This window comes from Mus musculus, chromosome 3, assembly GCF_000001635.26.
Source record: "Mus musculus strain C57BL/6J chromosome 3, GRCm38.p6 C57BL/6J".
Classification (NCBI taxonomy): Eukaryota; Metazoa; Chordata; class Mammalia; order Rodentia; family Muridae; genus Mus; species Mus musculus.
Window position 1 is genome coordinate 58,781,253 of NC_000069.6, and position 20,188 is coordinate 58,801,440.

Below are 20,188 nucleotides of genomic sequence, written 5' to 3' on the forward strand. Positions count from 1 at the left end.
AGAAGGTGTATTTTGTACTTGGGTGAAATATTCTCCAAATATCTGTTAGGTCCATTTGGTTCATAACATCTGTAAGCTCTAACATTTCTCTGTTTATTTTTTGTCTCTATGACCTGTCTATTGGTGAGATTGGGGTTTTGAAGTCTCCCACTATCGGTGTCCAGTGTCAAAATGTAATTTAAGCTACTGTAGTGTTTCTTTGACAAACTTGGGTGCCTTTGTACTTGGGACAAAGATATTATGAATTGCAATATCTTCTTAGTGGACTTTTGCTTTGATGAATATGTAGTGGCCTTTCCTATCTCTTCTGATTAGTTTGAGTTTAAAGTCTATTTTGTTAGATATTAAAATGGCCACACTAGCTTTCTTTTTAGGCCCATTTGCTTGGAATATCTTTCCAACCCTTTAACCTGAGATACTGTCTATTTTTTGATGTGGACGTGTGGTTTTTGGATGCAGCAGAAGGATAGCTACTGTTTTTGTATCCATTCTGTTAGTCTCTGTCTTTTTATTGGGAAATTGAGACCAGACCGCTGGTGGTCTCAATGGCCAATGATTGTTGATTCCTGTTATTTTGTTGGTGGTGTTGACTGTGTGTATGTGTTTTCCTTCTTTTGACTTTGCTGGTCTGAGGTTATTTATTCCCTGTGTTTTCATGGTTGTAGTTAACCTCTTTAGACTGGAGTTTTCCTTCAAGAAATTCTTATAGGGCTGGATTTGTAAATGTTGCGTAAGTCTGGATTTATCATAGAGTGTTTTATTTTCTCTCTCTATGGTGACTGAAAGTTTTGATGGGTATAGGTATCTGGGCTGGTATCTATGGTCTCAGAGTCTGCAGCACATCTCTTCAGGCCCTTCTGGCTTTTAGAGTCTCCATTGAGAAGTCAAGTGTAATGCTAATAAGTCGGACTTTATTTGTTACTTGGTTTTTTTTTTTTTTTTTTTTTCCTCTCAGTGTTTACTTTTCCTTCTTTTGCTTGGTAGGTTTAGCATTTTGATTATTATGTGGCAAGGGGACTTTCTTTTCTGATCTAATCTATTCCATGTTTTATATTCTTGTACTTTTATCTCCTTTCTTCTATGATTTTGTTGAAAATATTTTTCTGTGCTTTTGACTTGTATTTCTCCTCCTCCTTCTCCTCCTTCTCCTCCTCCTTCTTCTTCTCCTCCCTCTATTCCTATTATTTTTAAAGTTGGTCTTTTCATAGTGTCTCAGATTTCTAGGATATTTTGTATCAGAAAGTTTTTAGATGTAGCATTTTTCTTTGTTTATTCTATGTACCCTCAACGACTGAGATTCTCTCTTCCATCTCTTGTGTTTTGTTGGTGAAACAGGCCTTGGCAGATTCCTGTTTGAATTCCTAAATTTCTCATTTCTAGAATTCCTCAGTTAGGGGTTTCTTATTGATTGCACTTTTATTTTCTGGTCTTGAATAGTTTTATTTGCTTTTTATGTTTGTTTTCTTGGACTTATTTAAAGGGCTTATTCATTTCTTCCTACTGTTTTTTGTTTTGTTTGATTTTTTTTTGGATTGCTCTATTCATTTCTCCTTTAAGGGATCCTATCATCTACATACAGGCTGTTTTCAGTCTTTTTCTGTTTGTCAGGTATATTGGAATATCCTGGGCTGGCTGTGGTAGCAGTGTTGGGCTCTACTGGAAGACATATTGCTCCTAGTATTATTGTGTTTTTACAGTGGCATCTGAGCATCTGGGATGTGTATGATTACAGGTCTAGGTGATTTCTGGTTTTGCCTTTGTTTCATAGATGCTTTGTTCCTTGGTTTCTGTTTCCTCTCTGGATTTTAAGAGAATGTGGTGGCTGCGTATTGCCTTGTAGGACATTTTCTATGGACCTAATAGTTGTGGAAGTTTCAGGTCACATGTGCTTTAGGGTATTAGGAGATGACACTTATGGGACTAGGCTCCAGAAAGGTTTACAGAGGGAGGGAGAGTGAAGTGTTCAATCAGGATCTATTTATTTGATCTCCTTGCAAAGGGGATAGACAGTGAAGAGAAGTTCTGTTCCCATGCTGGTGTTGAGACTAGTGGATTGAATCTGTATCCTTGACCTGCTCAGCAGGCATGTGCTCAGGAATGGCTGCTAGCATTGGAGGCTGGGAACATGGGAGGAGAAGATCTTTGTGATCTCCTTGGGATGGGTTCAGAGGGTAAAGGGAGACCACAGCAGGGTGTGAGACTGTGGGGTTAGAGACTGGAGGAGAGGTAGGAAAGGTGAAGATTGCAGATTGGCTACCTGTTCTCCTGACAGGACTTGCCTTTGGGCTAGCTGGAGGTGGTGAGGCTGCTGGCACTAGGGGCTAGAATAAAGCAATGAGTTTGGCAGGGAGGTTGTTGTGTTTTATAAAAAGAAAGAGAAAGAAGGAATATGTTTGGTGGAGGCTCAGTATGGTGTGGGGGAAAGGAGATGCCAGGAAATGCCTCCGTGGGCCCACGCCGAGGCTTCCCGTCCCCCCTGAGAGACCAGCCACAGGATGGCATAGTATGGAATAGAGTTTATTCTGAGCATGGGGAGGGGAGTTGAGTGGGTAGTAGAGACAGAAAAGGGCAGAGAGAAAGGGAGTAGAGGCAGGCTATGAGCATGTGGAAAGCACGTGGAGAAAGGTGGGGGGATGGGGAGAGAGTGTAAGGAGCAGGAGCAAGAGGAGAAGAGAAAGGAGTAGGAGCAAGAGAGCAAGAGAGAGAGGAGTGGGCAAGCAGCCCTTTATATAGTAAGTCAGGTACACCGGGCTGTTGCCAGGTAACTGTGGGGCGGAGCCTAGACTAACTGCCAACAGAGGTGAAAGGGGAGGGTCTGTGGGATCCACAAGAGCTGTGGGCAGGTAGAAGGAGAGGGAAGGCTGCAGCAGGTGGAGGGTTGCAGCGCTGGGACTGGGCATGGAGGGCCTGAGGGAGAGAAGATCTGCAATCTACCTGGTTCCCTGGCAAGGGTGGCTTGTGTAGCAGGGAATGCTTGCAGGGTTTGAGTCTCAGCCCAGTTTTAGAATGTCATGATCAACTCCCAAAGAGACCATAACCAGTTCCAATCCTCCCCCCACACCACATTTCTGCCCTTTCTCCAACCTTAGGAAACAGCCAATCATTGTTTATCCTCTACCTTTGTCTGTTATAGTAATTTAATATATACTAGCTTGTATGATGTGTGGTCTTTCACTTGGCATACTTTTTCAAGGTCATCTATGGGATAGCCAACTACAATGTGGTCATCTACATATGTTATTCCTTTTTATTTCAGAAAATATTCTATTGCATGGGTTTATTGTATTTTAAAAATGCATTTAGTGTGTGTGTATGTCTGTGTGTGTGTAACTTGCTCACCTTTACCTAGATAATTATACTTGATAATCCGATTGAAAATACCACTCTCATAGCACCACCTTGTGGACAGCACTGAAAACACTTTCTTCGTCGTTCAGTTACCGAAGGAAAGAAAATGACACAAAGTTTTGTGGAAGTTTAGCATATACCATCCACCCCAAGTCCTTTTTTGGAAAGATATATGAGATGAATATTTTAAATATGATTAAACTGTAGAGATGAGGGTATGTCTCAGTTGGCAGAGTGCTCGCTTAGCATCCATGAAACACCGGGTCAAATCTCCAACTCTATAAACCAGGCTTGGTGGTACTTGTCTGTAATCCCCACAGTCAGGAGGCAAAGGCACGAGGAGCAGAACCTCAAGGCCAGCCTCAGCTACAGAGAGTTCAAGGCCAGCCTGGATGGGATCCATAAGACCCTATGCCTCATAAATAAGTAAGTTACTAAAGTAATTGGAACTCGATAATCTGAAAATAATGGGTTGAATCTAAACCTGGTCCTCTCTGATTTTTAACACAATCACTTACTAAAACTACCTGTTATTTAGATTGTGTCTGGTGACCACTAATGGTGCCTTAGGGATGTGCGACAGGATGCATTTCTGCAATCTGTTTTTTCATTTATTCTCCTGAAGTCGGGCTTTTTTTTTTCCCTTGAGTGGTAGGGATGGAATGCGATGTGAGACAAATGTTCCACCACTGACCCACACCCCGGATGGACACACAGACTAGTAGCAAGCCAGATGGAAACACCTAGAAGTGTACCACTGCTGCACTTGGGCTTTTCTGACCTCCTCTAGGGTCTGGGCTGTTTGTTTCCACCGTGACTTCTCTTTCACTAGTGCTTGTGTTCTGCTGCTCAGACTGACTCCTGTGGGTTTTTGGGAAGCCTTTCCCCCCACGTAAAATCAGCCTCCCCTTTCTCCTCTCTAAGTTCCTTTTTTCTCTCCTCCTCCTCTCTCCCTCTCTCTCCTCGCTCTCTTTTTCTCTCCCTTGTCTTTCCCTCTCTCCCTTTCCTCTTTCCCAAAGAATGTCAGACCAGAATATTTACAAATGTAAACTTAAACAATTACCATGCTGGAAATGCCTATATTTTATATAAGGTCTGTTTGTCCTCTGAGAGGTCCCTTAGAGGTCTTACATCATGCAAGTTCCTTTGATTTTTATCATGTCCCTCAGCATTGGTTCAGGCCCTGTGAAGTCCAAACTAACTCTAGCCAGTGGGAAGAGAGTCTCCCTCTCCCCTCTGCTCTCTACATACCTACCTTTTCCTCCCTCTTTTTAGCGAGGGAACAAAGTCAGTCTCCGGTAACTGCCCTCAATCTGCTCATATCATCCTCAGCCACACAGTCCTGACAACCATCCAGCTAGTCTCTGCACGCACTCTGGGCTCTTGCCAGTCTGTTTTCACACCAAGGCATTTGTTCAAAATGCAAATCCTGCCAGGCCTATTAAAATCCTTCTAGATCCTCGCGCCCCCTAGTGTAGAATGCCATGTGGTGCCTTGCCTGCCAGTCCAGCTGTTTCTCACCCTCTCTGCACCTTGTTCTCTGCACATCGGTCCTGTTGGCTTCTCCTTTGTTCTGGCAAACCCTCCACAGAGCGTCATACCCACTCGTTCGTCATCCAGCTCGTCACCCAGTTACCTCTGCTCAGCCTAAGCTGACTTCTTAGGAGATGCCTTATCCCAGTTTTTAAAATAAGATTGGCATACCACACTCCCTCCCTTCTAAACACTAACCTCAGTTTTCAGTTTCGAATCAGTGTGGTGGGTTTTCGACTCATGCCATCGTTTCAGGAAAGCATAAACCCCACGAGACGTAGGAGGCGGCTGGTACACGGAAGGAAATGGCCCCTATAGATCCATATTATACACTTGACCCCCAGTTGGGGGCGCTATTTGGGGGAGGTTCTGGAAACTGGGAAATTGCATCAAGGTGGAGGAAGATCACTGACCATGTATCCTTGAAGCTGTGTACTTCCCTGACCCCTTCTAATATCCTGTCCATCTTGATATGAACTTCTCTGTTCGGCTTTAGCTTCCTTACCGTGCTGGAAACCTATGAGACAATGAGCAAAAAAAAAAAAAAAAAAAAAAAAAAAAAAAAAAAAAAAAAAAGAATTCCTTAAGCTGTTTTCAGATATTTTGGTCAAAAATGACACGGAGACTAGAAAAATTGAATGAATGAATGAATGAATGAATGGTAATGTCTCATAGTAATTATGACAGTTGATAATATATACTTATTGTTTCTTATTTATGTTCAAGGTAAGGTTAGGTCCAGGTGTGACTAAAAGTTCTATGATCTGGACAGGGCAATGCAAGTCTCATCCAGTTGCTTTGGGCTGTTTCTGAAAGATGAGGAACCCCACACCTGCCTGCCCCTTGCCTAGTACTATCTGGTCTAGTGACATCAGTAAGCTTAAACTTAAAGAATTGTTTCCATGTTTCTCCTCTGATAGTGTACTATTATTCTGAGTGACATACTAGTCTAGGTTTGTCTTAGGGTTTATAGAGCTGTGATAAAACATCATGACCAAAAGCAACCTGAGGATGAAAGGGTTTATTTTAATTCACAGCTTGAAATCTATCATCAAGAAGTCCAAGCAGTAACTGGAGCAGCAGCCTGGAAGGAAGCAGGAGCCCATGCAGAGGCTACGGAGGAGTGATGCGTACTGGCTTGCTCCCCATGGCTTGTTCAGCCAGCTTTCAAATAGCACTCAGGACTACCTGTCCAGGGACTGCACCACCCACAATGGGCTGGGCCATCCCACATCAATCAATAATGAAGAGAATGCACTAATAAGCTGTGTACAGGGAAGCCTAGAGAGACATTTTCTTAATTAAGAATCCCTCTTCCCAAGTGACTCCAGCTTGTGTCAAACTTGTGTCAAAGTGATGCAAAACTAGACAGAGCAAAGTTGATATTTCAAAAAATAAATACCTCTATCTTCTCATCTTCCCGTCTGCACTTAAAGGTGCAGTCAGCTTAGGTCACTATTCAGACAGAGTAATATATTCAACTCCGTGCAAATAGCCTTTCCTGTGTTTGAGGAGCTGATGGGAGAAAATAATAGTCATTTCCTTCAAAACACAACTTTAAAGGTAAACCAGTAGTCCAGAAAACGGACAGCTTGCGGGAAAGGTTGGAAGTCCCGAGTCAATGTGCTGTTGATGTCGGCATGGTCACGGGAAAATGGCAAAGCCTTTACCCCACTTAGGCTGAGGTTCGGAGGGATGGTGAGGTCTTTCTTTGGTGGCTGGGCAAATGTCAATAGGGCAGAAAATGTCTGTTCTAGTTTTTCTGCCCAGATATTTATGGCCTGAGGAAAGCTCTTCTCCAGAGTCTGCCCCTACCTTGATTGGCTAAATCTGTCTCCTTGACCAGCTGTATAACCAAAACCCTACCTCCTTGTTTATAAGTAAGTAACAGCCCTGCCTCCTTGTGCCGCTGTGTGCTCTAACCCACCTCTCTGTTCTGCGGGATACAGTAAACACACTAAGTTTCTCTACTTCAGTGGCTTCTCCATCAGAGAGCCCGTCCACCCACCCCAGCTCGTCTATGTGTCTGTGTAATTTCTTCATTCCCACCCTGCCAGTCTGGTTTGTCCCTGGAGCTGTGCTCGCTGCAGAAATAGCTAATTCTAAATAACACATCTCCATCTTAAAAATAAATCCAAATATGAGTGGGTGCTTCACTTCAAGATAAAATAAAAACTAATGTAGAATATTGACATGACATGCAAAGTGAAGAATACCTTTATGTAAAACAATTATTATCGTTTCATATAAACATGAGAACTTAATCTTTCCTTCACTGTTGTTTTTTTTATTAATAGAATTTTGTCTCAGGAATAATTTAACATAAATTACAACGTATGAAACATGGCAAGCTAACATAGCTATTAACAAGGTAAAATTTCAAAGACTATGAAGAAAAAAGAATAAATAAAGGTAGGAATGGGGGTAGAACACCTGGGCTATTTTCATGCTGCTGTAAGGAGCTCTGTGCTTCGGGCAAGAGTTGCTGGGGTTTTCTCATCAGTAACCCACTTCTTCTTCATTCTGCAGAGCCCTGAATTTGTGTAGCAAGTGTATCTGTACTCAATCATACAGGAGGGACCACAGTTGATCTTAGAGAGTCATGGACTCCTCAAGGACCAGGCCCTAGACAGTTCTTGTGCCAAAAGAATGTTCTCATTGCTTGAGACTTGGCAGTATCTCTGGGACTGAGTGCTACCTGACAGAGTGCTTCATGGTTTGCATTCAAGCACAGTTATCAACCCGAAAGACACAAGGTAATACTCCTAAAACAAACTGAAATTCGTTTTAGACCCCCAAACTCCCACAAAACACAATGTAGCCAAGCCCAAAGGAGACCAGGGTTTGTAGAGTTCCACTTGTCTGATCTATTTAAAATTCTCGGTGAAAGTGCCCACGATAAAGATACCATCACTGTCTACCAGGTCCACCTGAGCCAAAGCAACGGGCTTCCTCTGTTGACACAAGTTATTATTCACTTTGAACCTTTGTCTTCCATACTCATTTCAGATTATAATACTATTCTTGAGCCAAATGAAAAGGCATTTAATAAATTAACATGGACCCTGAGTGCAGACCAGCTGTTCTTTGGAATCTGACCTTTGGTCTCCACACCCAAAGCCCCAAGTTAGTGAGGCAGCAGATAAGCTGTCGGGGTGGGAAATGTCCAGATGCTTCCCCGGTGTGTCTTCTGGAAAGAATGTGTGTCTAGTATGTGTACCTCTTCAGAAAATGTGCGGATATTTAACACAAGAGAGAAAGATCACATTCTTTAAAGGATGTTTACTTTATGGAACGCTGAGATGAGAAGAGACTGTATTTTTGCAGAATCTTTTTATGCAGGAGTAAGACTGTCTCTGTTTATGTTATTATTATTTATATCTAGCTTAGGAGAAAGAAGCAGCTAGAATACTGGTAGGAAGAATGTCTCTTTCTGCCTGACGCTTTGACTGCTTGGGTAGTCTGAGCACCTGCCAGAGCTCCTCGCCCACGGGGCACCACCCCCTCCCACTCTCCCAGTAGGAGGAAGCCTCTTTGCTACTTTACTGCAAAGAATCAGCTAATGTGGCCATGTGAGGTGTGTCCTTGGAGAGGAACACTGCTTGTACCAGGAAGACTTGAGGAGACTTGAGCTGTTGCCATGGCTAAAAGCCGGCGATGCACTCCGATGACTTCATCCTCAAATGGATGTGAGCCTTCAGTCTTAGTGAAGCCTCAGAAAAAGAGCGATTTGGAAAACATGAAGAAAAGAGGCAGGATTTTCTCTTCCGAATTAAATGAAGGAATCACTACTCAGACCCTGAGATAAAAACACGTTCTCGACAGCACTGATAATGACTGTAAAGGCACAGCATAGAGAAAGAATGAGAAACTGCCAGTGGTATTTTTCAGTGGGGCTCACGAAAGAGGAATTAAATAACCATCCCTGTGCTGTACATTTTCGTCCCATTTGCTCAGACCCCTCAGACTCGTTTCTAGTTTTCTTTTTAGAAAAAGGGAATAGTTCCATTCCAGTTGATGGTAGCCTCTCTCCATTTGGTTCTGATCACCATTTCCAGTGAAGAAAACCGTCTTCCTGATCCATGTTTATCTTCATGGTGCTCCCCTTCCCAGTGGTGGGAGTGGGTATCTGAGGATAGAACAGTAGCATTGACATCCAGGTCCACTGTCCTCTTCCTAACAAAGCTAGCACACCCAGAGAAGACACAAGGGGTGAGGGGCTGGCCCAGGGCGCTGGCTAAGTGGATGGATTCTTGCAGGCAATGTATTAAAATACCCATACAAAATAGGTCTGTAGTAGCTTTGTGTTGGGACAAGAATATTCATGTCATGTAATGCAACGTGATGCAAACATAGGTATTTGTCACTGATATTATCAGGAAAACAGATGAAAGGAAGATCCATCACTTTTTAACAAGAGGCGCTTATTTTGAGGTAGAGTATAGACAGGGAATCTAGAACTTGTTTTCAAGGCCTAGGTTTGTCTGGTATGAGCCAGATAACATTTAAGAGAGTATTTAAAATACCATTGCTGTACTCCCCTGATTCATTTATCAGCCAAATATAGCAACTATACAACTAAGAATAGATCCTCGAGTACCTGCTTCATATGGCTATTGGGAATTTAATGCTACTGCTACATACACTCTCAACACAGTACTCAGGACAGAATGTGTGGGATGTTTGTAAGCGGTGGGGGGTGGGGGGGGGGGAAGGGGGTGATGCTTAGCTTACAGGTAAGGTGAAATAAGAGTGGTAATAGATACTAAAGAACACGTGGCCGATGTCATACTAAATTAAATGAGCTATTTAAATATGCATTTCTCATGATAAAAGAAAAAAATAGAGGACCCCCCCCCCATCCCCGGGTTATGGTGCTAAATGCAAAGTCAGTCTTTGACAAAACCATAAAACTGGGGCCAAGGTTGCTGATGGAAGTCTTGTGTCCACTCTCAGCATCTGGTCAGAGGTACCAGTATTTAGAGACCTCTTAAGGCTTCCTCATTAGCTTAAGGCACTGGAGTTGTAATAAAGACAAAAATGGTCTTCCTGTCCCTGTGGGTTTGCTAGTGTCCATCCTGGCATCTGGCTCATAGCTTTCTCCTCAAAAATGCCTTTTGAATTAATTTGAACAAAAATTCATTCTCACTTGAGCTGCTTCTGTCGGTGGGTGATTTTCTTGTGTTTGCTTGGGTACAGAACTGGCCAGTGGGACTTTGTGTCTCCTTTTCATTGCCATGCCTTTCCTGGGGTGGGGCTTGGGGAAGAATTTCTGGGGATTTGACTCTTTAACCTTTATTTTTTATTTTATCTAAAATGTATTTATTTTTCCATGTTATTTCTAGTGCTAACACACACACACACACACACACACACACACACACACACAATGTTTCCATTTTAAAGCCACGCATGACAATGGATTTAGACCTAGGCAGGAGCTTCATTTCCAAAACCAAGTCTAAGTAGTTCTTGCAGTAGTAGCATGAATAGCCACACAGCTGTTAAACAAGGACAGCTATATCTCAGGGTGCATTAAAGCACACACTCGGGAGTCTCAAGTACTCACCTATTGTAAGATGTACAGGCTTCTTCTGTGAGGGCTGGCCACTGTAAAAGTGCAGATCAAAGACACGCTCCATTTTCCAGTCGGATAAGAGCTGCCTATTTGTGCAGAAAAGGATGCTGTAATTTCCGTTGATGTTGCACAGCCAAATAGGAAATGTAGGAGTCTTCAGCATGCTGCCCACCTGGAAGGAGAAAGGAGAATGCAGATGTACATCTAGATCTTTCAGAGTAGTGAAAGAGGCCGATTCATTCTGTTTAAAAAGAAGTTCTGAGCTTCCTATTGCACACGTAGCTTTCAGGCCCTTGTATGTGGTATAATATTCAAAATCGAGGCTTGATGGAGAATGAATTTGTACTTACAAATGGTTTGAGAGTGGTAATGCCTCACTTTGCTCTGAATGGATTGTGCTTTTTAAAATGCAGTGGCCTTAGAGAGAAGGTGAAGATTCTCCAGCTTGGCTTTATAGTGTGATAATGTAAGCTGAAATATAAATATAGACGTAGATGTAGAAAATGAGAATGCCAGTCCTGTCTGTCTCATTGGCTAGTGTAATTGTTCTCAGTGTAATTTCCAAGGTCAGGCAATGCTTCACACAGCAGATGCCAAGTTTCTGGTAACACGAACCATATATAATAGAGAAAAAAAATTCTAGGAAATGTGGGAAACACACTTGTGCGCACATATACCTGTGAGCTAGTAGGTAGATTATTGGTGACGACATATACACAGCAGAGTATTTTGGTTTCATATTACCATGATGGGATGGAATTGTGAACAGTTCAGAATTCATCTGAATTAGATGAAAGAAGAAAAGCGTAAGCTTAATGCAGTGGTAGTGGGCAGAACAGCGCTACAATGACCTGACACACAAGACAATGGACTGGTCCTGCTCATATATGGGAGCTGTTCTCCTTTTGGTTCCTTCTGGCTTTCTGCTATGCAAATAATGGACTGAGCATGGCAGTTCTTATTGGTCAATGCTTGGCTCTGGAGTTTACGGGACAACAACTCTGTTATGAGGGCATGGTTGATTTTGGTTGCTTGCTTTAAGTGGTAAGATGAATCCTCTAGAGGTTGATAGCAGTCGTGACATAGTAACAGTCCAATAGACCATGACACTAACAGATTGATGGCCTAGAAAGTTTCCATTTCTATGGTGTAAAGCCAAATGATTCTCATAATGTTCCCAACTTGTTTGTTCCCATGTTCATACTTGATAGAGCAGCAAGGGCAATATTGGGTGTTTGGGCTGAAGATCTTCTCTTAAGGCTGAGTGGGTTTGTGTTAGCACTGTTCTACCTACTATAATTGTTCTGTCAGGGCACTGTGGGGAGAAGTCATGAAGGGGAGGTTGGCTGGTACACAAATAAATGCCTGCTTGCCTCTTTAAATGGCCCTGTGGGTAACGGATTGTCTGGCATCCATGCTGAAGCATCATTAAGACCTGAACTTGTTTGATTTTAGAGAAGACAAATTTGACAATTCAGTTAAAAATTCAGGCACAAGATACAGAGGTTTCAGAGAAGTAGGGTGTCTAGGAAAACCATCCAAAGTGTCTTCTCAAGACAGCCAGCCCTGATACACTCTCTCAGGTTTTAATGACTTGGTTTTTAAGTCTTTTTGGTAACTGACTAGATACTTGTAGTACAACTATATTACTGTTTCTGAGAAACCTTCCATTCAAGATTATTGAGGTAGCTTGGAGTACATGTAGAATCCAGGAAACTAGAAAGGGAAAGGAGGAGACCAGAGGCAGTAGGAAAGGGGGAATCATGGGGAGGCAGATTTAGCTGGGGAGAGAGATTCAAGGGTAGGATGGAGGAGGGGGTAGATGAGGAATGACTAAGGGTGTTTGAAAATTTCCATATGGAAACCTATTTTATAATATATATCCATATGTGTGTATGCTATTACAACTACTCTTAGAAACCCACTAAAGGTTGATGGTAAGAGCTTATTTCTTGAAGACACGTGTGACGGTTTGTATATCCTTGGACCAGGGAGTGGCACCATCTGAAGGTGTGGCCTTGTTGGAATAGGTGTGACCTGGTTGGAATGGGTGTGTCACTGTGGGTGTAGGTATAAGATCTTCACCCTAGTTGACTGGAAGTCAGTCTTCCACTAGCAGCCTTGGGATGAAGACATAGAACTCTCAGCTCCTCCTGCACCATGCCTGCCTGGATACTGTCATGCTCCCACCTTGATGATAATGGACTGAACCTCTGAACCTGTAAGCCAGCCCCAATTAAATGTTGTTTTTTATAAGACTTGCCTTGGTCATGGTGTCTGTTCACAGCAGTAAAACCCTAAGACAACACTACATACCATGGTCATAGGACATGAAAAAAAAAAATCAAGTTAGAACTGACAAGAAAGCTTCCTCCCTGATGGTTAGCTTTTATAGAATTGGGAGGCATTATCTAGGCTTCTGGTGGGGTGTGGGAGTCATTAACATTTTTACCTAGATTTGAACCTGTGCGCTTTAATAATGACCCATGTAGCAAGATATCTCATGGATATAATAGTAGCATGATTGTTATGGGATTAAGTAACCACTTTCTCATAGGACTTAAGGCCCCCTCCATGGGAGGAAACACATGCTTGGTACTTTAAAACTAGCCGAGAACATTTGGTTGGGAGCTAGACAGCTCTGGAGTCAACCAAATGCCATTGTTTTGTTGAATGGACAAACTGTCGTGTAAATTCATATCTCTGTACTCACCGACTTGCAGATCTCAGACGGCACCAGTGAAGGTTCTTTGTGCAGCGGACAATGATTAATACAAATACTCCCAACTTATCAAAGTGCAGAAAATAAGTGTCACTGGAATGCTCAGCCATAAATGGGACATCTGTACCACTCTCCCAGCCAAGGCTCAGGGACCTTCTGGGAAGCAGAGCCAGAGGTCAGGCAGGGTTCCACTGAAACTGTGTCTTCTGACATGACAGCACCGTGGCACAAACCAACTCAAAGAAGTGGGCGTTGCCTAGAAAAGATGCCCTAAAGATCAAGCCAGTCAACATTACAGCAGGGAGGAGTTCACGAGCCCTTGCCCCTAACTGAGCAGCGATTGACAGCCGATGGTTTCTGGGGGAGGAACAGTCAATTTTCTTTAAGTATGTGGCCTCTAGTAGGTTGGCCTTCCTCCAGTGGAATCAATCAAAATTATCTTTAGAAAGTTTCCAAGGACATAATTTTTGGATAGTAAAAGTAAGCATACCCTTGCATAGCTTCCTAATATCTAATCCTAATTGTGGAATAGGGAACCTCAGCACCTCCGGATCTCATGTACAGCTTCTGCAGAGATGCACAGTTGTGTTCAAAAACCTGATTCCATCTGAGTCAGGCCTTTGGGTAGTATATCCTGCTGGTGGCGACCACACCTTCGGTAGATTGTAATGCATTTTATAAATGATGTCTATCATTTTTTTAAAGGCATGAAAACACACTTTTTTTTCAAAAATAGTTTTCCATCATCAGGACTTTTAAATATTAAGAATGATGTTTTTAACTTGATATGGTGCCACATCAAGTTATAATCGTAATACTCATGAGCTGGAGGCAGGAGGGTCACGAGTTCAAGGTCAGCCTGAGCTGCACAGTAAGTACTAGGCTAACCTGTGCTATAGAGCCAGACAGTGCCTCAAAACAAGAACAGGAGGACAACAACAAAGCATCCAAACCATCTTCTATTTAAACTCCTTCATTCTCTTTAAATTCTTCAGTTGTGAGTGAACCAGAGGGACTTTTGTCTTCAAGGGTTTCACTTTTCATTGCCTAGAAAATCTGTACTGTCATTCTTAAAACAAAGCAAGGTTCCTTCCAGTTAATAGTTTAGAAAGGACACGCCTCCTAGCATCCAGCCCGGACCCACTCATAGGAGGTACTCTTCTATCTGCACTAGAATTAGTGCCTCTGACCTAAGGGTAACCTGGGTGTGCTGGCCAGTTTTATGTCAACTTGACACAAGCTAAAGTCATCTGAGAGGAAGGAATTAAGATCAGTCTGTAGGCAAGCCTGTAGGGCACTTTCTTAATTAGTGATTGATGTGGGAGGGCCCAGCCCATTGGCCATCCCTGGGCTGGTGGCCCTGGGTTCTATAAGAAAGCAAGCTGACCAAGCCGTGGGAAGCAAGCTGGTAAGCAGCACTTCTCCATGGCCTCTGCATCAGCTCCTGCCTCCAGGTTCCTGGCCTGCTTGAGTTCCTATCCCGAGTTCCTTTGGTGATGAACTCTGGTGTGGAAGCATAAGCCAAGTAGACCCATTCCTCCCCAAGTTACTTTGGTCAGGTGTTTCATCACGGGTAGTAATTAATTAAGACATTGAGTATCTCACCTTCAAACCAGGGGCAAGTCTACACTAGCTACAGGCAAAGAGAAACAGCCTCAGGGCTAGTTTCAGAAACATTTCCCCCAAGTTGTAAATAAGTTTGTAATTATCCATGAGATAAACCAAACACACACTTTTCTAGGCCTTCTTACAATAGTTCCTGCTTGGACTAAGATGATATGTAATGAAAATATGATATACAGGTTTGGCTCATAATCTCAAACTTGCTATGCAACCCAGGCTGACCTCAATCTCATGACCCGGCCCCCTGCCTTCTAAGTGCCATTTGTTCCTTGGGTGCTTGACACAAAGGGGCTGTTCCTCTTTTCATGTAGCTAGTGTAGACTTGTCCCTGGTTTGAAGGTGAGATACTCAATATCTTAGAGTTAGAGATTGTTAGCATGTATTATAATATTCAAGTGGACCATGTAATTATTAATGAAATAAAGTAGCTAGGAGATTAAATGCTGTTTCAAATAGACCTTATGATTGATTTAAAAATCAATGAAAATCCCTATAAATTCTAGATGAAGGGACAATATGCATATATAGCTTTATGGATAATATTTACTTATAAAGTATTTTTCATAGAACATTTGTAAAATGGGCAAAATCCTACTGCCCCTCATGCATACACCTAGCCTGGTGCTGACGCCCCATTGTGTTCCTTTATGCAGAAATTCAACTGCTGTTTTTTCCTGAACTCAAAGCTACTTCATCACTTCTGAATGGCACAGTGAGCAGATTTCACCCTGAGCAGGCAGTGTTTCCTCCCTGCAGAGATTGCGGTGGAACCCTGAACGACTCTGGTGGCACTTTGGGTAACAAGTCAGGAGATGAGCCTGAAGATTGCCACTGAGAAAACAGCTGGTTTAAAGTAATGTAACTGGTCGGGCAGAAATGAAGATCTTCTAAAGAGACATTTGTGACTCTCTATGTGACGATCAGACTAGTAAAACAATGAACCCTAAACAAACGGGATGTTCCCAAAGAATCTAATGCTGGGAGAAAGAAAAGGCCCCAGCCAAGGGAGAAATTGAACTCCTGGATAGAGGTTTCAAGTAGTTCAAACAACGCATCCTCTGACTACCTTACAGGATAAGACTGGAGCCCAGACAGTGACGGGTGGATGGCAGGCAGGACCACCCGTTGCCCAGGACTGTTGAGATGTGCACATCCTTGGCTCACTATTTAAACTTTGATCTCACTTCAGTACCCAAAACTGGGCTTAGGGCAGTTGCTGGATCTCCCTGGCTCTTCTTCCAACGTGACCAATGAATAAATCTCTCTTTTGTGTTTCCCACTGTTAATTTAGCTCTTTTAACTAGATTATTGAGGACAGGTGGCTGAACCTGGCTTGAGGCAAAGGTGTGACCCTCAAGTTTGAAAACAGTAAATCCTGTCAAAATAAAACAAAGCACCTTCTGGTTGAGCCCTGTCAGCTTTCACCCCAACTCCTGTCCCCACTTTTGACACCCACATGGCCGTTTGACTGAAATGTCCGGTTTAAGCATTTCAATTGTTGTTTAGACAGACATGGTTTACCAACTACCCCTCCCCCTTTGCAGGATTCTAAATATATTTTATTGGTGAGATTCCACCAATTCTGAACTTGTGCACGTTGCCATGGTAAAAAAGGAAATTAAATTGTGATACAGTGGTACTATAAATAAAATACCTTTCTTCTTAGGGTCACGTATTGTGTAATAAGCTCGGTTGTTTCAGTATTACCTGCAGCTATGGCAACCTCTGTAACATAACCTTTCTTTAAGCCAATGTAAAATGGTAAGGACAGGAAAGATGGACACAGAGTCCATCTAGAGAGCAAATATTGAGTCAGTGTAGATTTTCTTTCCCAGGCCACCGGTACAACAGTGCTTAGAAAGCACCTTTGCATAATGAGCTTAATATTGCAAGTCCCAGGGCCCCAGGCTGGTAATGAGAGTGGGGGAAAGGTGTAGAAAACGGTGTGCCTTCTTCATTGAGCCCTGGTGACAATTCCAGTGCTGTTAATGGTGTGGCTTTCCTCTCTGCCACCTGGAACACACAGTTAATGCAACTTCTCTGGCAGGGTTTTCAGGTAGGTTGTAAAGACAAATTGGATCATGCTTGCAGGGTGTAACCTTGGTGACTTAGTGGCAGAGTGTAGCGAGTGCCGATTCATTAAGGTATTTTCAAAGTTGGATTTCTTCTCATCAGCCTCTCCAAGGGGAAGATGTAAAGAGAGCAGAGGACACCACTGGGGATGGAAGTAGGCGATGCCAGGGCTGCTGTGGGAACGATTCTGGAGAGACCTAAATGACTTCATTCCCTTCTAAAAACCGGAGTTGATTTTTCTTCCCACTGGCAGGTGTGACGATAACGCGCACCTCCTAAGGCTTTCCAGATGGTGTTAGACTCAGACTGCTTTATGTTCTCACTTAGGTATTGGAGCCTCACACTCAAACCTGTACCTTCAAATAGAAAAGTAACAGGGAGGCTTCAAAATAGTGCCTCGCCTCATGGGTAGCTGGCTGCTTCCTGCAGGAACTGTCAGTCTGTTCGGCTCTAGGGGGCTTGCCATGTCATCTGATGAGAACACCATCTTTTCTTCCTTTTTAAAGCTCACCCACTGAGCTGTGACATTGGGACAGAAAGATGTGTGGTTTTTGCCATCTCTGCAGTTTTATCACAGAGTAAGAAAAGATTGACTTGGGGGAGACAAAGGTGGAGCTACTGAATGGGGTTTACAGTAGTCACAGAACCCAGCTCTCAGGCGGCATGCACGTTGCCTTCTAAACTTAGAAGCCGTTTTTTTTTTTTCTTTTTTTTTTTTTTTTTCCTTAGGTTCTTCTCATCAGTGTGTACACATACTATTCAAATACCCACCCTGGCTAGGACCCAGCAGATGCCCTGAGAGCACTTTATAGCACATCTCTGGGTCTCACACAGTGTTCCCATGCCTTGGGGCTGAAAGGAAGGGCCCTGGCTATGACGTCTCTCCAAGCCAGCTGCTCATGTAACAGTATTCTGAAACCTTCTCCTCTCAAGCCAATGTCTGCTCTTCGAGGTGTTTCCATCCCAGGATAGGATGCTGTGAAACATTTGACTTCAGAGTCTGCTGCAATCAGCACAAAGGTACTTGTACAACACATCTCTAGGCACCACTGAACTTATTCCAATAAGGGCGAAAAGTATGGATACCTGATAAACATTATCTGCCTTTCTAGGAGCAAACACTTCAGAAAGCATCCGCCAAGTACTGTGATTCATATCAACATAAGTTCATAACAGCTTTAGCTTTAAACTACTCAACTGTCATACATCAAAACCCTTACGCTGGGTGGCCATGGAACATGTTTTTAATCCCAGCACTCAGGAAGCAGAGGCAAGTGACTCTCTGTGAGTTCAAGGCCATCCTAGTCTACAAAGTGAGTTCCAGGACATCCAGGGCTACACAAAGAAACCCTGACTCAAAAAATACCAAAACCCAAACAAAGCAATCCTTGCCACTGTTTAAATGTTGGAGACCACCAACAGTGCATCCTTAGCAAATACTAAAGGTTGTGTTAGATCAATTTGCATTTATAATTGATTTTTAAAGTGCTAATTATCGTATATAATTCCAAGAACAGAATTTATATATTTATAATCTATTGGAAAATGACTGACATGGTACAGCAGAGACTTCGAGCTTTGAGTCTAGCTAGAACGGGACTCTGACATGTAACTAGTCAAGACTTTGGGCAAGTTCCTCTATCTCCCTCTGGCCTTTCTACTCTTTTAATGGAATGGCCAAGCAATAAACTGGATTTAAGATTGTAGCTTTGAGTTGCTAGTGGAAGAAGACATCATAGATAGCATCCATTGCTGGTAGGGAGTCGGGCACTCTCACAGCTGTCAGCACCTCAGTGAGTGAAGCCTAAGTGTAACTGACACCTGTCATGAGTAGTGAGGGGCGCACATGTAAGTGTGAGTGTAAGTGTGAGTCCATGCTATATGAGCTGAGAATTGCTTTTGTCCTACGTAGCAGAATGATGTGGAAAGAGTTAAAAAAAAAACAACAACAAACAAAAAACCAGATGAAATCCACTGTGTATGTGTGTATTTTATATACCACATTTCAAAAGCTTAAGTAAGAGAAATGTCTGTCTGTAGCTGCTCCATAATACGTTTAAAAAAAAAAAAAAACAAAAAACCTGAACTCTGAGAGCATGACAGAAACATCAGCATGAACGTCCTCAGGGTTTCAATCCATTAGTGTACAATTTCTGGCAATTTTCACCGAGGGCACATTCACAGACATCTCCCAGGGGAAGAGGACTCAAGTCCAAGAAAGAAGGATGAAAAGCCACATTAGTCACTTTCCCAAAAGCTGGAAGCATTTTAGATTTGATTTCTATGTAGATTTTTAAAGTGACCCCAGGCAGTCTCTACTCTGCCCTACTTCCAATTGGCAATCGAGCCTTTGGATGATGGCCCCGTGTTCTCCCACATCGTGTCCTCTTCCCAGCAGGAAAGCTCTCATTTTCCCACATGTGCTGTGGGCTCTCAACTGCCTTTAAGTTCCTCGCAAACATCCTCTTCCCATTAGAGGATATTTTAGGCTCTGCAGGTAATTTTCTTTAGAGCCTGGTTTAGGGCCGGATCCCTGTGAATTCCTGACTCCGACTCTGACATGCTTCACCCCATCGTGGTGGCATTTTCTCTGATGTGGTCCTTTTCTTCCGAGCAGCTTAGCAGCTGCTTCGCAAACACCTGTTCAATTTTAGCCTCAGATAAAGCCTGCAGCTTGTTCCCAAAGCCTTGAAAATGTCACAAGGGAACAAAAGGCTGTCCACCTCGTCAGCACCGGTCAAGCAGGCCTAGGCAGCTTCTTGAAGGTTCCATTGAAACACCTGGTTCCTCAGTTCCACACACTGTGGATTTAATCACCGAGCCAAAGGAGTTTATTTAATTTCATCCTTCCTTTAGAATAGTGATTTTCATTTTAGGGACAATTCTGTCCTCACCACCCAAGAGGGACATTTGGAAATGTCTGCAAATGTTTTGGAATGTCTTGCCGGTGGTAGGGCAGCTTGAATCTAGTGGGTGCTGCCCAAGAGCTTGCAGCATACAGCATAACCCCACAACCATTGATTGGTGACGTCTGGGGATGATCCCGGCCCGGAGAGTTCCCAGAGCTTTCTGAGTGGCTTTAGACAAAACTGGAAAAATAAACTAGATCAAGTCCCAAGGGGTGGAACATAAAAGTGACAATAATTTTAGTGCTTCATCTATTATTGCAAAGTTCTTTCACAGTACTGTAGGGGGGGGGGCGGGTTATAAACTGTACCATGCCCCTGCATCATCTGTACTACTACTGATGCTTTTCCTTAAATCAACTCTACTTTAGGATTGCTTTTAGCCTTTATTGCAGTGGTGATATA

At 43.0% G+C, this 20,188-nt stretch overlaps 1 long non-coding RNA gene and 1 other non-coding gene across 2 annotated transcripts in view; one reads left to right on the forward strand and one right to left on the reverse strand.

Moving 5' to 3' along the window:
• The window catches only part of 4930593A02Rik (RIKEN cDNA 4930593A02 gene), a 95,936-nt gene extending 88,664 nt beyond the window's left edge, over positions 1–7,272 (forward strand). The window contains exon 9 of the long non-coding RNA NR_045167.1: positions 7,179–7,272. This is a non-coding gene — a long non-coding RNA (RIKEN cDNA 4930593A02 gene). The remainder of the gene's footprint in view (positions 1–7,178) is intronic.
• A 1,592-nt stretch (positions 7,273–8,864) lies between these two features.
• The window catches only part of Mindy4b-ps, a 32,109-nt gene continuing 20,785 nt past the window's right edge, over positions 8,865–20,188 (reverse strand). Inside the window, exons 11-12 of the transcript XR_001783853.2 lie at positions 10,451–10,631; positions 8,865–9,010 (exon numbers count right to left, since the gene is read on the reverse strand). This is a non-coding gene — a transcript (MINDY lysine 48 deubiquitinase 4B, pseudogene). The remainder of the gene's footprint in view (positions 9,011–10,450; positions 10,632–20,188) is intronic.